Here is a 15679-nt window from a genome sequence, read left to right as displayed (position 1 = left end):
TAACTGGTGGGAAACTGGGAAACTTAATATCCTCATTTGGATATAACTGGTGAGAAACGGCATATCCTCATGTGGAAATAACTGGTGGGAAACTGCATATCCTCACGTGAAAATAACTGGTGGGAAACTGGGAAACTTAATATCCTCATTTGGAAATAACTGGTAGGAAACTGCATATCCTTACGTGGAAATAACTGGTGGGAAACTGGGAAACTTAATGTCCTCATGTTGAAATAACTGGTGGGAAACTGGGAAACTTAATATCCTCATGTTGAAATAACTGGTGGGAAACTGGGAAACTGCATATCCTCACGTGGAAATAACTGGTGGGAAACTGGGAAACTTAATATCCTCATGTTGAAATAACTGGTGGGAAACTTAATATCATCATGTTGAAATAACTGGTAGCAAACTGCATATCCTCATGTGGAAATAACTGGTGGGAAACTGGGAAAACTGCATATCCTCATGTGGAAATAACTGGTGGGAAACTGGGAAACTTAATATCCTCATGTTGAAATAACTGGTAGGAAACTGCATATCCTCATGTGGAAATAACTGGTGGGAAACTGGGAAAATGAATATCCTCACGTGGAAATAACTGGTGGGACACTGGGAAACTTAATATCCTCATGTGGAAATAACTGGAGGGAAACTGGGAAACTGCATATCCTCACATGGAAATAACTGGTGGGAAACTGGGAAACTTAATATCCTCATATTGAAATAACTGGTGGGAAACTGGGAAACTTAATATCCTCATGTGGAAATAACTGGTAGGAAATTGGGAAACTTAATATCCTCATGTGGAAATAACTGGTAGGAAACTGCATATCCTCATGTTGAAATAACTGGTAGGAAACTGCATATCCTCATGTGGAAATAACTGGTGGGAAACTGGGAAAATGAATATCCTCACGTGGAAATAACTGGTGGGACACTGGGAAACTTAATATCCTCATGTGGAAATAACTGGTGGGAAACTGGGAAACTTAATATCCTCATGTAGAAATAACTGGTGGGAAACTGCATGTCCTCATGTGGAAATAACTGGTGGGAAACTGGGAAACTAAATACCCTCATGTTGAAATAACTGGTGGGAAACTTAATATCCTCATGTGAAATAACTGGTGGGAAACTGGGAAACTGCATATCCTCACGTGGAAATAACTGGTGGGAAACTGGGAAACTTAATATCTTCATGTTGAAATAACTGGTGGAAAACTGGGAAACTTCATATCCTCATGTTGAAATAACTGGTGGGAAACTTAATATCCTCATGTGGAAATAACTGGTGGGAAACTGGGAAACTTAATATCCACATGTGGAAATAACTGGTAGGAAACTGCATATCCTCATGTGGAAATAACTGGTGGGAAACTGGGAAACTGAATATCCTCATGTGGAAATAACTGGTGGGAAACTGGGAAACTTAATATCCTCATGTTGAAATAACTGGTGGGAAACTTAATATCCTCATATGGAAATAACTGGTAGGAAACTGCATATCCTCACATGGAAATAACTGGTGGGAAACTGGGTAACTTAATATCCTCATGTTGAAATAACTGGTGGGAAACTTAATATCCTCATGTTGAAATAACTGGTGGGAAACTGGGAAACTTAATATCCTCATGTGGAAATAACTGGTGGGAAATTGGGAAACTTAATATCCTCATGTTGAAATAACTGGTGGGAAACTGCATATCCTCATGTGGAAATAACTGGTGGGAAACTGGGAAAATGAATATCCTCACATGGAAATAACTGGTGGGAAACTGGGAAACTTAATATCCTCATGTTGAAATAACTGGTGGGAAACTGCATATCCTCATGTGGAAATAACTGGAGGGAAACTTAATATCCTCATGTTGAAATAACTGGTGGGAAATTGGGAAACTTAATATCCTCATGTTGAAATAACTGGTGGGAAACTGCATATCCTCATGTGGAAATAACTGGTGGGAAACTGGGAAAATGAATATCCTCACATGGAAATAACTGGTGGGAAACTGGGAAACTTAATATCCTCATTTGGAAATAACTGGTAGGAAACTGCATATCCCAACGTGGAAATAACTGGTGGGAAACTGGGAAACTTAATGATCTCATGTTGAAATAACTGGTGGGAAACTGGGAAACTTAATATCCTCATGTTGAAATAACTGGTGGGAAACTGGGAAACTGCATATCCTCATATGGAAATAACTGGTGGGAAACTGGGAAAATGAATATCCTCACGTGGAAATAACTGGTGGGAAACTGGGAAACTTAATATCCTCATGTTGAAATAACTGGTAGGAAACTGCATATCCTCATGTGGAAATAACTGGTGGGAAACTGGGAAAATGAATATCCTCACGTGGAAATAACTGGTGGGAAACTGGGAAACTTAATATCCTCATTTGGATATAACTGGTGGGAAACTGCATATCCTCATGTGGAAATAACTGGTGGGAAACTGCATATCCTCATGTGGAAATAACTGGTGGGAAACTGGGAAACTTAATATCCTCATGTTGAAATAACTGGTGGGAAACTGGGAAACTTAATATCCTCATTTGGATATAACTGGTGGGAAACGGCATATCCTCATGTGGAAATAACTGGTGGGAAACTGCATATCCTCACGTGAAAATAACTGGTGGGAAACTGGGAAACTTAATATCCTCATTTGGAAATAACTGGTAGGAAACTGCATATCCTTACGTGGAAATAACTGGTGGGAAACTGGGAAACTTAATGTCCTCATGTTGAAATAACTGGTGGGAAACTGGGAAACTTAATATCCTCATGTTGAAATAACTGGTGGGAAACTGGGAAACTGCATATCCTCACGTGGAAATAACTGGTGGGAAACTGGTAAACTTAATATCCTCATGTGGAAATAACTGGTAGGAAACTGCATATCCTCATGTGGAAATAACTGGTGGGAAACTGCATATCCTCACGTGGAAATAACTGGTGGGAAACTGGGAAACTTAATATCCTCATGTTGAAATAACTGGTGGGAAACTTAATATCATCATGTTGAAATAACTGGTAGCAAACTGCATATCCTCATGTGGAAATAACTGGTGGGAAACTGGGAAAACTGCATATCCTCATGTGGAAATAACTGGTGGGAAACTGGGAAACTTAATATCCTCATGTTGAAATAACTGGAGGGAAACTGGGAAACTGCATATCCTCACATGGAAATAACTGGTGGGAAACTGGGAAACTTAATATCCTCATATTGAAATAACTGGTGGGAAACTGGGAAACTTAATATCCTCATGTGGAAATAACTGGTAGGAAACTGCATATCCTCATGTTGAAATAACTGGTAGGAAACTGCATATCCTCATGTGGAAATAACTGGTGGGAAACTGGGAAAATGAATATCCTCACGTGGAAATAACTGGTGGGACACTGGGAAACTTAATATCCTCATGTGGAAATAACTGGTGGGAAACTGGGAAACTTAATATCCTCATGTAGAAATAACTGGTGGGAAACTGCATATCCTCATGTGGAAATAACTGGTGGGAAACTGGGAAACTAAATACCCTCATGTTGAAATAACTGGTGGGAAACTTAATATCCTCATGTGAAATAACTGGTGGGAAACTGGGAAACTGCATATCCTCACGTGGAAATAACTGGTGGGAAACTGGGAAATGTAATATCCTCATGTTGAAATAACTGGTGGGAAACTGCATATCCTCATGTGAAAATAACTGGTGGGAAACTGGGAAACTTAATATCCTCATGTTGAAATAACTGGTGGGAAACTGGGAAACTTAATATCCTCAGGTTGAAATAACTGGTGGGAAACTGGGAAACTAAATATCCTCATGTTGAAATAACTGGTGGGAAACTTAATATCCTCACGTGGAAATAACTGGTAGGAAACTGCATATCCTCATGTTGAAATAACAGTTGGGAAACTGGGAAACGTAATATCCTCATGTTGAAATAACTGGTGGGAAACTGCATATCCCCACGTGGAAATAACTGGTGGGAAACTGGGAAACTTAATATCCTCATGTTGAAATAACTGGTGGGAAACTGGGAAACTAAATATCCTCATGTTGAAATAACTGGTGGGAAACTGGGAAAATGAATATCCTCACATGGAAATAACTGGTAGGAAACTGCATATCCTCACGTGGAAATAACTGGTGGGAAACTGGGAAACTTAATGTCCTTATGTTGAAATAACTGGTGGGAAACTGAGAAACTTAATATCCTCATGTTGAAATAACTGGTGGGAAACTGGAAAACTGCATATCCTCACGTGGAAATAACTGGTGGGAAACTGAGAAACTTAATATCCTCATGTTGAAATAACTGGTAGGAAATTGCATATCCTCATGTGGAAATAACTGGTGGGAAACTGGGAAAATGAATATCCTCACGTGGAAATAACTGGTGGGAAACTGGGAAACTTAATATCTTCATGTTGAAATAACTGGTGGAAAACTGGGAAACTTCATATCCTCATGTTGAAATAACTGGTGGGAAACTTAATATCCTCATGTGGAAATAACTGGTGGGAAACTGGGAAACTTAATATCCACATGTGGAAATAACTGGTAGGAAACTGCATATCCTCATGTGGAAATAACTGGTGGGAAACTGGGAAACTGAATATCCTCATGTGGAAATAACTGGTGGGAAACTGGGAAACTTAATATCCTCATTTTGAAATAACTGGTGGGAAACTTAATATCCTCATGTGGAAATAACTGGTAGGAAACTGCATATCCTCACATGGAAATAACTGGTGGGAAACTGGGTAACTTAATATCCTCATGTTGAAATAACTGGTGGGAAACTTAATATCCTCATGTTGAAATAACTGGTGGGAAATTGGGAAACTTAATATCCTCATGTTGAAATAACTGGTGGGAAACTGCATATCCTCATGTGGAAATAACTGGTGGGAAACTGGGAAAATGAATATCCTCACATGGAAATAACTGGTGGGAAACTGGGAAACTTAATATCCTCATGTTGAAATAACTGGTGGGAAACTGCATATCCTCATGTGGAAATAACTGGAGGGAAACTTAATATCCTCATGTTGAAATAACTGGTGGGAAATTGGGAAACTTAATATCCTCATGTTGAAATAACTGGTGGGAAACTGCATATCCTCATGTGGAAATAACTGGTGGGAAACTGGGAAAATGAATATCCTCACATGGAAATAACTGGTGGGAAACTGGGAAACTTAATATCCTCATTTGGAAATAACTGGTAGGAAACTGCATATCCCAACGTGGAAATAACTGGTGGGAAACTGGGAAACTTAATATCCTCATGTGGAAATAACTGGTGGGAAACTGGGAAACTTAATATCCTCATGTTGAAATAACTGGTGGGAAACTGGGAAACTGCATATCCTCATATGGAAATAACTGGTGGGAAACTGGGAAAATGAATATCCTCACGTGGAAATAACTGGTGGGAAACTGGGAAACTTAATATCCTCATGTTGAAATAACTGGTAGGAAACTGCATATCCTCATGTGGAAATAACTGGTGGGAAACTGGGAAAATGAATATCCTCACGTGGAAATAACTGGTGGGAAACTGGGAAACTTAATATCCTCATTTGGATATAACTGGTGGGAAACTGCATATCCTCATGTGGAAATAACTGGTGGGAAACTGCATATCCTCATGTGGAAATAACTGGTGGGAAACTGGGAAACTTAATATCCTCATGTTGAAATAACTGGTGGGAAACTGGGAAACTTAATATCCTCATTTGGATATAACTGGTGGGAAACGGCATATCCTCATGTGGAAATAACTGGTGGGAAACTGGGAAACTTAATATCCTCATTTGGAAATAACTGGTAGGAAACTGCATATCCTTACGTGGAAATAACTGGTGGGAAACTGGGAAACTTAATGTCCTCATGTTGAAATAACTGGTGGGAAACTGGGAAACTTAATATCCTCATGTTGAAATAACTGGTGGGAAACTGCATATCCTCACGTGGAAATAACTGGTGGGAAACTGGTAAACTTAATATCGTCATGTGGAAATAACTGGTAGGAAACTGCATATCCTCATGTGGAAATAACTGGTGGGAAACTGGGAAACTGCATATCCTCATGTGGAAATAACTGGTGGGATACTGGGAAACTTAATATCATCATGTGGAAATAACTGGTGGGAAACTGGGAAACTGCATATCCTCACGTGGAAATAACTGGTGGGAAACTGGGAAACTGTATATCCTCATGTGGAAATAACTGGTAGGAAACTGCATATCCTCACGTGGAAATAACTGGTGGGAAACTGGGAAACTTAATATCCTCATTTGGAAATAACTGGTAGGAAACTGCATATCCTCATGTGGAAATAACTGGTGGGAAACTGGGAAACTGCATATCCTCATGTGGAAATAACTGGTAGGAAACTGCATATCCTCACGTGGAAATAACTGGTGGGAAACTGGGAAACTTAATATCCTCATGTTGAAATAACTGGTGGGAAACTGGGAAACTTAATATCCTCATGTGGAAATAACTGGCGGGAAACTGCATATCCTCACGTGGAAATAACTGGTAGGAAACTGCATATCCTCACGTGGAAATAACTGGTGGGAAACTGGGAAACTTAATATCCTCATGTGGAAATAACTGGTGGGAAACTGGGAAACTGCATATCCTCACGTGGAAATACTGTACATTGTTCTAAAACATGAAAACCCATGCAATAATATAAACCCTTATGAAACCCATGATTACATCCCTTTAAATCATGAAAATCCACCATATTGCGGGCATCGGCCTAGCCATGCAAATAAATCACTGTTGTACACCATTTACGAGGCTCAAAGTAGCTCCACACTTCATTTGTAGACTATCTCCACCTAGAGCCTGTTATTTGTTTTGCAAAAATCCACAGCTCCCAGTTCTTCTGGTCCAATCAGAGCAGGGCTGTGTGAGATCTGACTGTCAGTCACTGTCTGGTGCACACTGACGAGCACAAACTCGATGAGAGGGTGCTCGGTGGTAGTGGGGGAGGGGCATGAGAGTTGTAAACATTCAAAATTTTGACTAAGTCCCCTCAATCTGTCAGACTTGCCAACTGCAGCTTTAAGGAACATGGATGTGTTTATGAGGGAGGAAAAAAGAGAGGGGCTTAGGCTTGCCTTTCATTGCGAATGTTTTTTCTCTCGTAGAATAACATGTTTGTGTGTGCAATGCATTGTGGGTAACGTAGTGTGAAGTTGTGTAGTTCAGGAGTAGCCAAGCAACGAGTCAACAGCATGCTGTTGCAAAAGTGCAAGCAGACAGCGTCACTTGTAAGGAGATGGAAAAAAAACCCATAACGTTTAATTGGATCTCAACAGTGGCGCTTACAAGGAGAGGAGAAGAAGTTTGGTGTGAAATTGACCTAAAGTGTGTTAAAACATGATAGAGTGTGAACTTTTGTCTCATAGCTCATCTCTGCTTGTCCCCTGCACTCCGAAATCTGGCGCTAGTTAGCCGATGCTACCAACAGGTTTTCGATGGGGGTGCCTCGGGCATCGGCCTAGCCATGCAAATAAATCACTGTTTTACACCATTTACGAGGCTCAAAGTAGCTTCACACTTCTTTGGTAGACTTCCGAGGGCCCTGACATTTAAAACGAGACATTGAGAACCTTGAAAAACCACTGGTAGTTTATTTATGTAGCCCAGGGCAGCACTTTGTACGCTTTTTCTGATACATTAGATAATTTCCTTCTCCCCCTTTCTGTCTGCGCACATTCACGGTCAGGCATTAGGGCCCAGCGGTAACGTGGTTAGGTTAATGAGGTCTCACTTAGGCCTTAAAATGTCATCTGTAAATCACCTGGCACGAGACGCCGAGCCTATTGTTCATCCGAGTGCACCTGTGTCGTTGGCAAGCGTGGCCTACTTTGCCTCCATACTGGAATGTTTGTGGATTGTATCGGATGTGCGTTTAAGTCTTTATCTTCATACTGGATTGTTAAGTCAAGCAGCCTCGGTGGTGGTGTGAGCCCAGCTGTAACGCCGTGCCTGCAACGAGACGAGTTTCATACTGGATTGTATCGGACGTACGTTTAAGTCTTTATCTTCATACTGGATTGTTAAGTCAAGCAGCGTCGCTGGTGGTGTGAGCCCAGCTGTAACGCCGTACACGCAATGAGACGAGTTTCGGGGTTAAGTGAGTCAACCAAGGTAAGGTTGCTCTCTTTCTCTGGTGAGTGTATTTAATGCTTCGGGTGTTGGGTATACATGAGATTAACTACGATAATTTCCTAACATGGTAACTCCCATTTCTACTCTCAGGAACGAGTCTATATTACTACACGGTGGCTTGCCGCGGCCGTGGTCCTAATTGGTGTTGCTACGATAGAGGGGGGCACCACTGTTTTTCCCATGTTGATTTTATTGTTTTTTTATTAAGTTTGTTTCTTATTGAGCTCTCGTGAATTTAGTGGGCTATGTGCAATATCTGACTAGGCCTAGGTTTCTGACTAGTGTGTGCTGTCGCAAACTGAAGAGGCATATTGGGTTAGTGCAATATCTAAGGTGACCTCTAATGTGTGTCTAGTGATTTGCATTAGTTGGGTTAATATTCAACGGGTTTGTGCAATTATATCTATGTGCAATTATCAGTGGCTATATGGTAAGTGCAATACCTTTCAGTCTTTGATGTTAGTACACAGGTTAACTAAGGTGTGTGTGAGCGTATAGCCAACCCCAGTTATTCTCACCTTTGTGTGCTGTGTATCTTGGGCACTCTGAATAGAAGTTAGCTTCTCTTAAAGTGGCAGCTGCATTTATTTTCATTTGTAGCCTACATTAGGTATTTTGTTTGATTTTGTTTAGTGTTTGCTGTGAAACATCTTTGCTGTGTGGTGTGTCTTATTGGTTGGTACCATCACTACATCTCTGAGCCTCAGTACTGGCTGTTGAGTACTGGTTGTATTGAGCTGAAGTCCTGGACTATTGCAAATTTGCAGTGTACTGTCTGACCGTTGGATGTCATTTATAATCCTTTAATAGTAACTTATTTCAGTGACTATATTGTTCCTATCTACTAGTGTTTGCATAATGATATCTGCCATATTTATTACTTCATGCCATTTTGCACAATATCTGTGATACTACTTACTGCCATTTTGCACAATATTGAGATCGCTTTTTTGCACATTGCCTACGATTACCCTCACTGGTGGCGATTTATAGCCCATTGTCTTCCATGTGTATAAAAATAACTCTGTGAAATAAATAAGAATTTGAATACATGACGGCTGTACCCTGATCAGTTTATTCTCTTAGTGAACTTGCTGGGGAATTGACCTAGGGGTATGGTATAGGGCCCTCCCACCCTTCTAACCGGGAGTGGCGTAGTCACTGTTTAGAACATTATGCTACAGGCCACATTAACAAGATGATTTATACAGGGAGTACCTTCAGGAAGTTTACCGTTCGCCGCCATCTTGAATTTAGTCACGATAAGTCGAGCGACGAGTACGAATGAACAGGTATGATAAGGGATCAGATTCCAAAAAAATAATTCTGTGGAAATGCATGGATTCCAGTTGCTTCCAGTAGCGCCAGATTTCGGAGTGCAGGGGACAAGCCGAGATGAGCTATGAGACAAAAGTTCACACTCGGTATCATATTTCAACACACTTTAGGTCAATATCACACCGAACTTCTCCTCAAAATATGAGCAAGTTAACGTTAAAGTTCTTTATTTGCAAATATGTGGCTTTCAGTTCAAAGTTCACAGAAAAATTTACGTGTTCAATGAACACCAACTTTAAATTGTAGCTAGCGTTAGCTGCTAACTAGCTCTATTGACTTTAACCACATAAACTAGCATGGTCATCTTTCCTCAATGAGTGGTAATGTGTAATGCTCCCCACACACAAAAAAAAACTTTGAAGAAGTTTGGGGGCATCTGTTTGAAATTAAACAGGAGGCGACGACTGGACCAGACATTAGCAGCTAGCTGCTAGTTCTAACATTAGACCCCCCTCACCTAATGCAAAGCAGGAATGATGTCAATATGGTCCTACTATATGTCACACAGATAGGCCTACCATTTTACAGCTAGAAGCTACCGTTTAGCAACCAAGTGTACAATCAATAGCAGGTATATTTTTATAATTCAGTTAAAACTTACCACAAGCGAAAAGGAAAGGTGAGCAGGTTGGAAGTGAAGCAGGCAATATGTTGCACTGGCTGACTGAAAGTTTTGTAAGGTAAACGGCTATTTGGACTGTTCCAAATAAATCCATAGACAACTGAGATCGTTTTACTTAGATGTTTGTTTGCTTTTCTTATAGGTTACACACAACACATGTTTTACACATGCTAAAAATATTACAATCAATTGTCCACAGCACATTGTGTTTAATTTAAAATATATGAATCCCCCTCCCATCAAATGGTCTCACATAGAAAGCAGTGCCCCCCACCCGCCAGCACCCCACTAAAACGGTATGACAACTTACATCTAATGTTTGCCATTTAACCATTAAATCCAACCATAATACAAATGTTGATTCAATGACATTTTTTCAACTTTTAATTTTTTCAGTGGTTGATCCACCATCAGTTTTCAACTATAACCGTAAATCAACCATTTTGACCAAAACTCAACGTTGATATAACATCTTTTGCTATCTGCAATACAACCAGCGGCAGCACTGAGGAGGAGTAACGCAGGTGATCCACTAGCATGCGATGAGAACTCCGCGACGCAGTATCCCTATTCATTTCTATGAGAAGCGAATTCCGCACCCGCACAGGATTCTGGGTATGCAGTGCGACGAGTGCGACGGTAGTGTGGTTGCCGCCAAAACAACGTACAGAAACATGGCAGATGAAAAATTAATCATAACAGTGTCTACATTTCCGTGTTTGTATGATGTGTCGCTAGAATCATACAGGGACAGGGATCGCATGCTAGTGGATCACGGGCGCAACGGCGCTGATCCACTAGCACGACACGACATATGCATGTGTCGCGCTGCCTCCCGTTGTTCCCCACACTGAAAACAGCAGTGAAAAAATGTTGCGCGTCATAAAGCTGGGCGATGCCCATTTTTATGAAAATGAATCCGTTGAACGCGACGCGACTATCCAATGAAAGCACGAGGTTGTAGGTCCTTTGTTCTACCACAACGGTGCCTGTGAAACTTCCGCTTACAAGACAAATTAATGTTTTAACGATCTCTTCCACGACCACCTAGTTGTCCATAAAAGAAACGAACAAAGGATTTGGAGAAATACATTGACTGTTGGTGTTTCTGGTGAGGATTTGAGTTTGCATTGAGTAGTTTAAATAAAACAAGATTTCGAAATGGCTTGCATAGTTTGTATAGGCTATTAATGTGTTAAGTACATGCCTAAAATTGTGGTCCACATGGAAAAACACTTAAGACAAGTCAAAACGAACTATAAGCTGCTAACTGACATATTAAACGAAACGTCCACACACGACTGACGGCGCTGATCCACTAGCACGACACGACATATGCATGGTGTCGCGCTGCCTCCCCTCGTTCAGTCGTGTGTAGGCGTTTCGTTGCAGGAGTGGTGGTAAATGTATTAGAGACAGTAGGCTAACATAGTTGAAACACGTGTCAGTCCGTTTGTCCTGTTTCATTTTGAGTAGGCTAAGTGTTCAACATCAAAGTTCAATATGGATTTAATTTCAATCATAGCCGTAGTAATATTTAGATGGGTTTTTTTTTTATGTCAGGGAGAGAACTCAGTTGGGGGGGGCTACTGGCCTGTTTGGGGTCGCCTGGCCTCGGCCTGGAAGAACCAAAGATTCCAAAGTGCTTTGCATGACAGAGCTTGCTCGGTGGGTTCGAACCTGACGTACGACTATTTCCTTGTGGTAATGCCGGGGAACTCCAAGTAATCTGAGGTTTAAGAGTGATGAATTTTCAAAATTCCATGACCAACAGTCTCATGTCTTTCTTTGCCAATGATCAATATAAGCAGAAGTTACTTTTAAGTAGTTTTTAAAGACTGGACGCAGCTTAATGTTTCATGGTTTGACATGAAACTGTTAATGAGAACTAGCCTACTTAAGAAAGTAAAAAAATGTGGGCCTAGCTGACTTATTCCATAATATCAAAACAAAAAACAAAGGCCTACCAGAGCGATTGTACTGTACAGTAGGCGAGACGTAGTACGTCACAGTAGTAGTACGTCCGAATTCGTAGTAGGCAACGACTAGTAGGCAAAAAGTACCCGGATGGCCTACTACCTCCACAGTATACAACGGATGGTCACTACGCTATCCCACAATTCAGCGGGAGCCCGATAACCGTAGAAGACGACGAGCCGCCGGGAAAATCAAATCAGACAAAATGGCTGACACGATGGAGGTCACGGCAGCTACTTCTGCCGAAGTAAGTATATTAGGAGAAATGTTGAATTTAAATGTTGGGTGTTTCGAAAATACGTTATGTATATCGGTTGAGTTGAGGTAAGTTGTATTTGCTATTGTATTAGCTGCTATCGGGAGAATAAATTTATTCAGGTAAATGTTCGTCAGTATCTCATTATGTCCGTTTTAATTTTGGTGTATGTTTTATTTTACTATCGACTTTAAAGTAGAATTCGTCATGTACGTTAAATGTGTTGTGTACGTTAAATGTGACGATTGGTCAATTGCGGGCAATTGTATGTAACGTTAGCGTTATTTTGGAGTTCTACACTGATTAACGTTAACACTAATGCTGTAACGTGAGCGGAGCTAAATTTGTTATTTTGGAGACCGCTGTGCTGTGTGTGTCGAGGGTAATATCGTGTGCATTCCTGTGAAGAAAATGATTACCTGTTAACGTTAGTTTTGTAGTACAATTGTAGTAAAATCTTGTTTTTTTGCTGCTGTAGGGACTGACGAGGATACATGCCGCCTCATACGGTGGCGTAAAGAAAATGAGCTGCTGTTCACTGGGAGGCGAAACGCGGCAATGAAAGGTTTTGAGTAAGTACAAATAGATTTGTGATTTAAAACTGCAGTAACACAAAGTAATACTGTAAGTAATGTCAGCAAACGTTGTTCAGAGCATCTCAATGTATGCCTCAGGTGCATTAAGTTAAATGCCTTGCTAACAAAATGTAATAAGTGTGTCTGATGTCTTACATGTCCAGTAATAGTTTTTGTTGTTGTGGCTGTTTAACCTGCAGGTAATATGTACAGGAAGCCGGCCTTGTAGGGAAGGTCTCTCCCACTTCTGTTAAACGGAAGTGGGAGAACCTAAAAATGAAGTATAAGGTAAGTTGTGAGTAATTTCAACAGGGTTATGTGTATTACATTACTAATATTCTTTTTCCCTGGATGAATTAGATTTAAGATTAGATTAGATTGAATTCAACTTTATTGTCATTGTGCAGAGTACAAAAACAAATGCAGTTTGCATCTGTTAGAGCAGAATAAATATGGCTATGTAGTATAAATAATGTATGGACAACATGTATAAATATGTGCAATATAGTAGCAGTAATATTATAATAGCAGTACGAATCATATAGATAAAAGCAGGATATTAACAGAATACATAATAATAAAAAAAAAAACTGAATAAATATGGATATTGAGTATGAACCATACAGACAGATATTTACAGCTGTGTGGTAAAAATCATACTCCTTGTGAATGTCCCATAGGAACTACGGTCTCCCCCATCTGGGGTGAGCACCAAGGGTGGGGAGGCAACAGCGGCATCCTGGAAATGGTCATGGATGAGGCAATCGGCGGGAGGCCATCAATAAGTCCTCCCTGCTTGATTGCCTCATCCAGCCAGGGTGCCGCGGTTGTCTCCCCACCTCTCCTCCCCGTAAAAGGAGGGCTGGGGGCAGCTCTGGCATAAAGGAGCTGTTGGAGCTGTTGGAGGAGAGGGAGAGGAAAGACAGAGAGAGAGAGAGAGAGAGAGAGATGCAGGAGATGGAGGAGAGGCGATGGCGGGAGCTGGTTGAGAGAGGCGAGAGGCAGAGGAGAGGAGGGAGCAGCGAGAGAGAGAGAGGGAAGAGAGGAGAGAGAGGGAGGCAAATGAGAGGGAGGAGCGATTCCTCCTTCTCCTTCAACAACTTCATAAATAATAATAAATAACACAACTAAAATAAATACTTATATATAGAATATTACACCAAAATAAATATTTATTGAAACATGTATTTTTGTTTAATTTGTATGTACCATGTTGTGTAAATGAGTAAACTGTCACATTTGATAGAACCTTTAATTGATAACTGGAGCTGAATGGATTATTTAGTAGAGCAAGCAAGACCCGATCAGTTCAAAGCCCACTCACCACATCAAGGTACAGGCCAAGAGTGGGATGTTAGTAAGACGGGACAAAACGGAAGACAAGGTTAATGGTATTAATTTCACATACAGTGTAAGTGTTAACAATCATTGACAAATCACAAACAAACTGCACAAAGACAAACATGGAGCAGTCAGCCCTTACACCAGGTGGCAGATTCGCAGATTGCATGTCTCACTTGGGATCCGTAAAGGCCCTCCTGCAAGTGTAACACGCACACTGACTGTAGGCCTTCAACCTGGAAATTAAATAGAAACGGCAGCAGGACTGGGCACATTAAATAATAATAATAAAAAACACACACAGGGATGGCACGACTAACAGGTGGCAGATTCGCGGATATGTATTGTGTAACGCACTACAAATATGTATTAGTGATTAACACACTACATTTTCCTACAGGTAGTCATGCTCATGAAGTGCTGGGACCCTCCGCACAGGAGCAGATACTGCTGCAGCCAGATAGATTGTCCCGTATATGGTCACCACGCCTTGTCTCAATGGCTCTCTCGTCTGCTGGAACATCATCAGCATCGTCCAAGTCATCGACATCAGGCTCGACAATGTCCCCGTTGGCGATGCAAAGGTTGTGCAGAATGGCACAATACGTCACAACCTGGGGTACAAAAGCAGGACTGACCTCCAAAGCTTTAAAAAAAAGCGAACGCCACCTTGCCTTCATCATCCCAAATGCCCTCTCAATTACATTTCTAGCCTGTGCGTGCCGTTTGTTGTAGTGTGCATGTACAGGGTTCCGGACTGGTTCTCTATACGGTGTCATTAGACACATACTGTAGGCTCGCTCAGACACGGATACCCACCATCCCCAAGAATGCACCATCCTGCAGGCGGGTACAAGCCCCCCGTATACACAGGACTGTTTTTAAGTATTCTGGCGTCGTGTACAGAGCCAGGGTACCCTACAAAAACATCCACAAATTTGGCCTGGTGGTCACAGATGGCCTGCATCTGTATCGAATGGAACAACTTCCTATTAAAATAGCAGGCACTATCAGCTGATGGTGGCTTTATGCGGATGTGGCAGCCATCTATGGCCCCCACTGCCACATTAAAAGCTGGGGACTCAGCCCGTTCTGCAAAACCTGCACCCACCACAGGTTCTGAGGAAACACAATAACCCTCCGGAGAATGGCCACGATAGCCGTGCAGATCCGGTGGACAATGTCGTGTACCGTGGACCGTGGTATATCAAATCCTTGGTTACCACTGGGTAAGTTGCTGCATGGACAAGAAAAAACAGAAACACAAGTATCTCTATGTCTCTCTGCCATCCATGGTCAGAGTCTGACCTCAGTGCCGCAGTGACCGCAGTGATACTCTGCCGTGACAAGCGG

Source organism: Alosa sapidissima, chromosome 14, assembly GCF_018492685.1.
Source record: "Alosa sapidissima isolate fAloSap1 chromosome 14, fAloSap1.pri, whole genome shotgun sequence".
NCBI lineage: Eukaryota > Metazoa > Chordata > Actinopteri > Clupeiformes > Clupeidae > Alosa > Alosa sapidissima.
The sequence above is the reverse complement of the archived record's forward strand: the minus strand, read 5'-3'. Positions refer to the sequence as shown.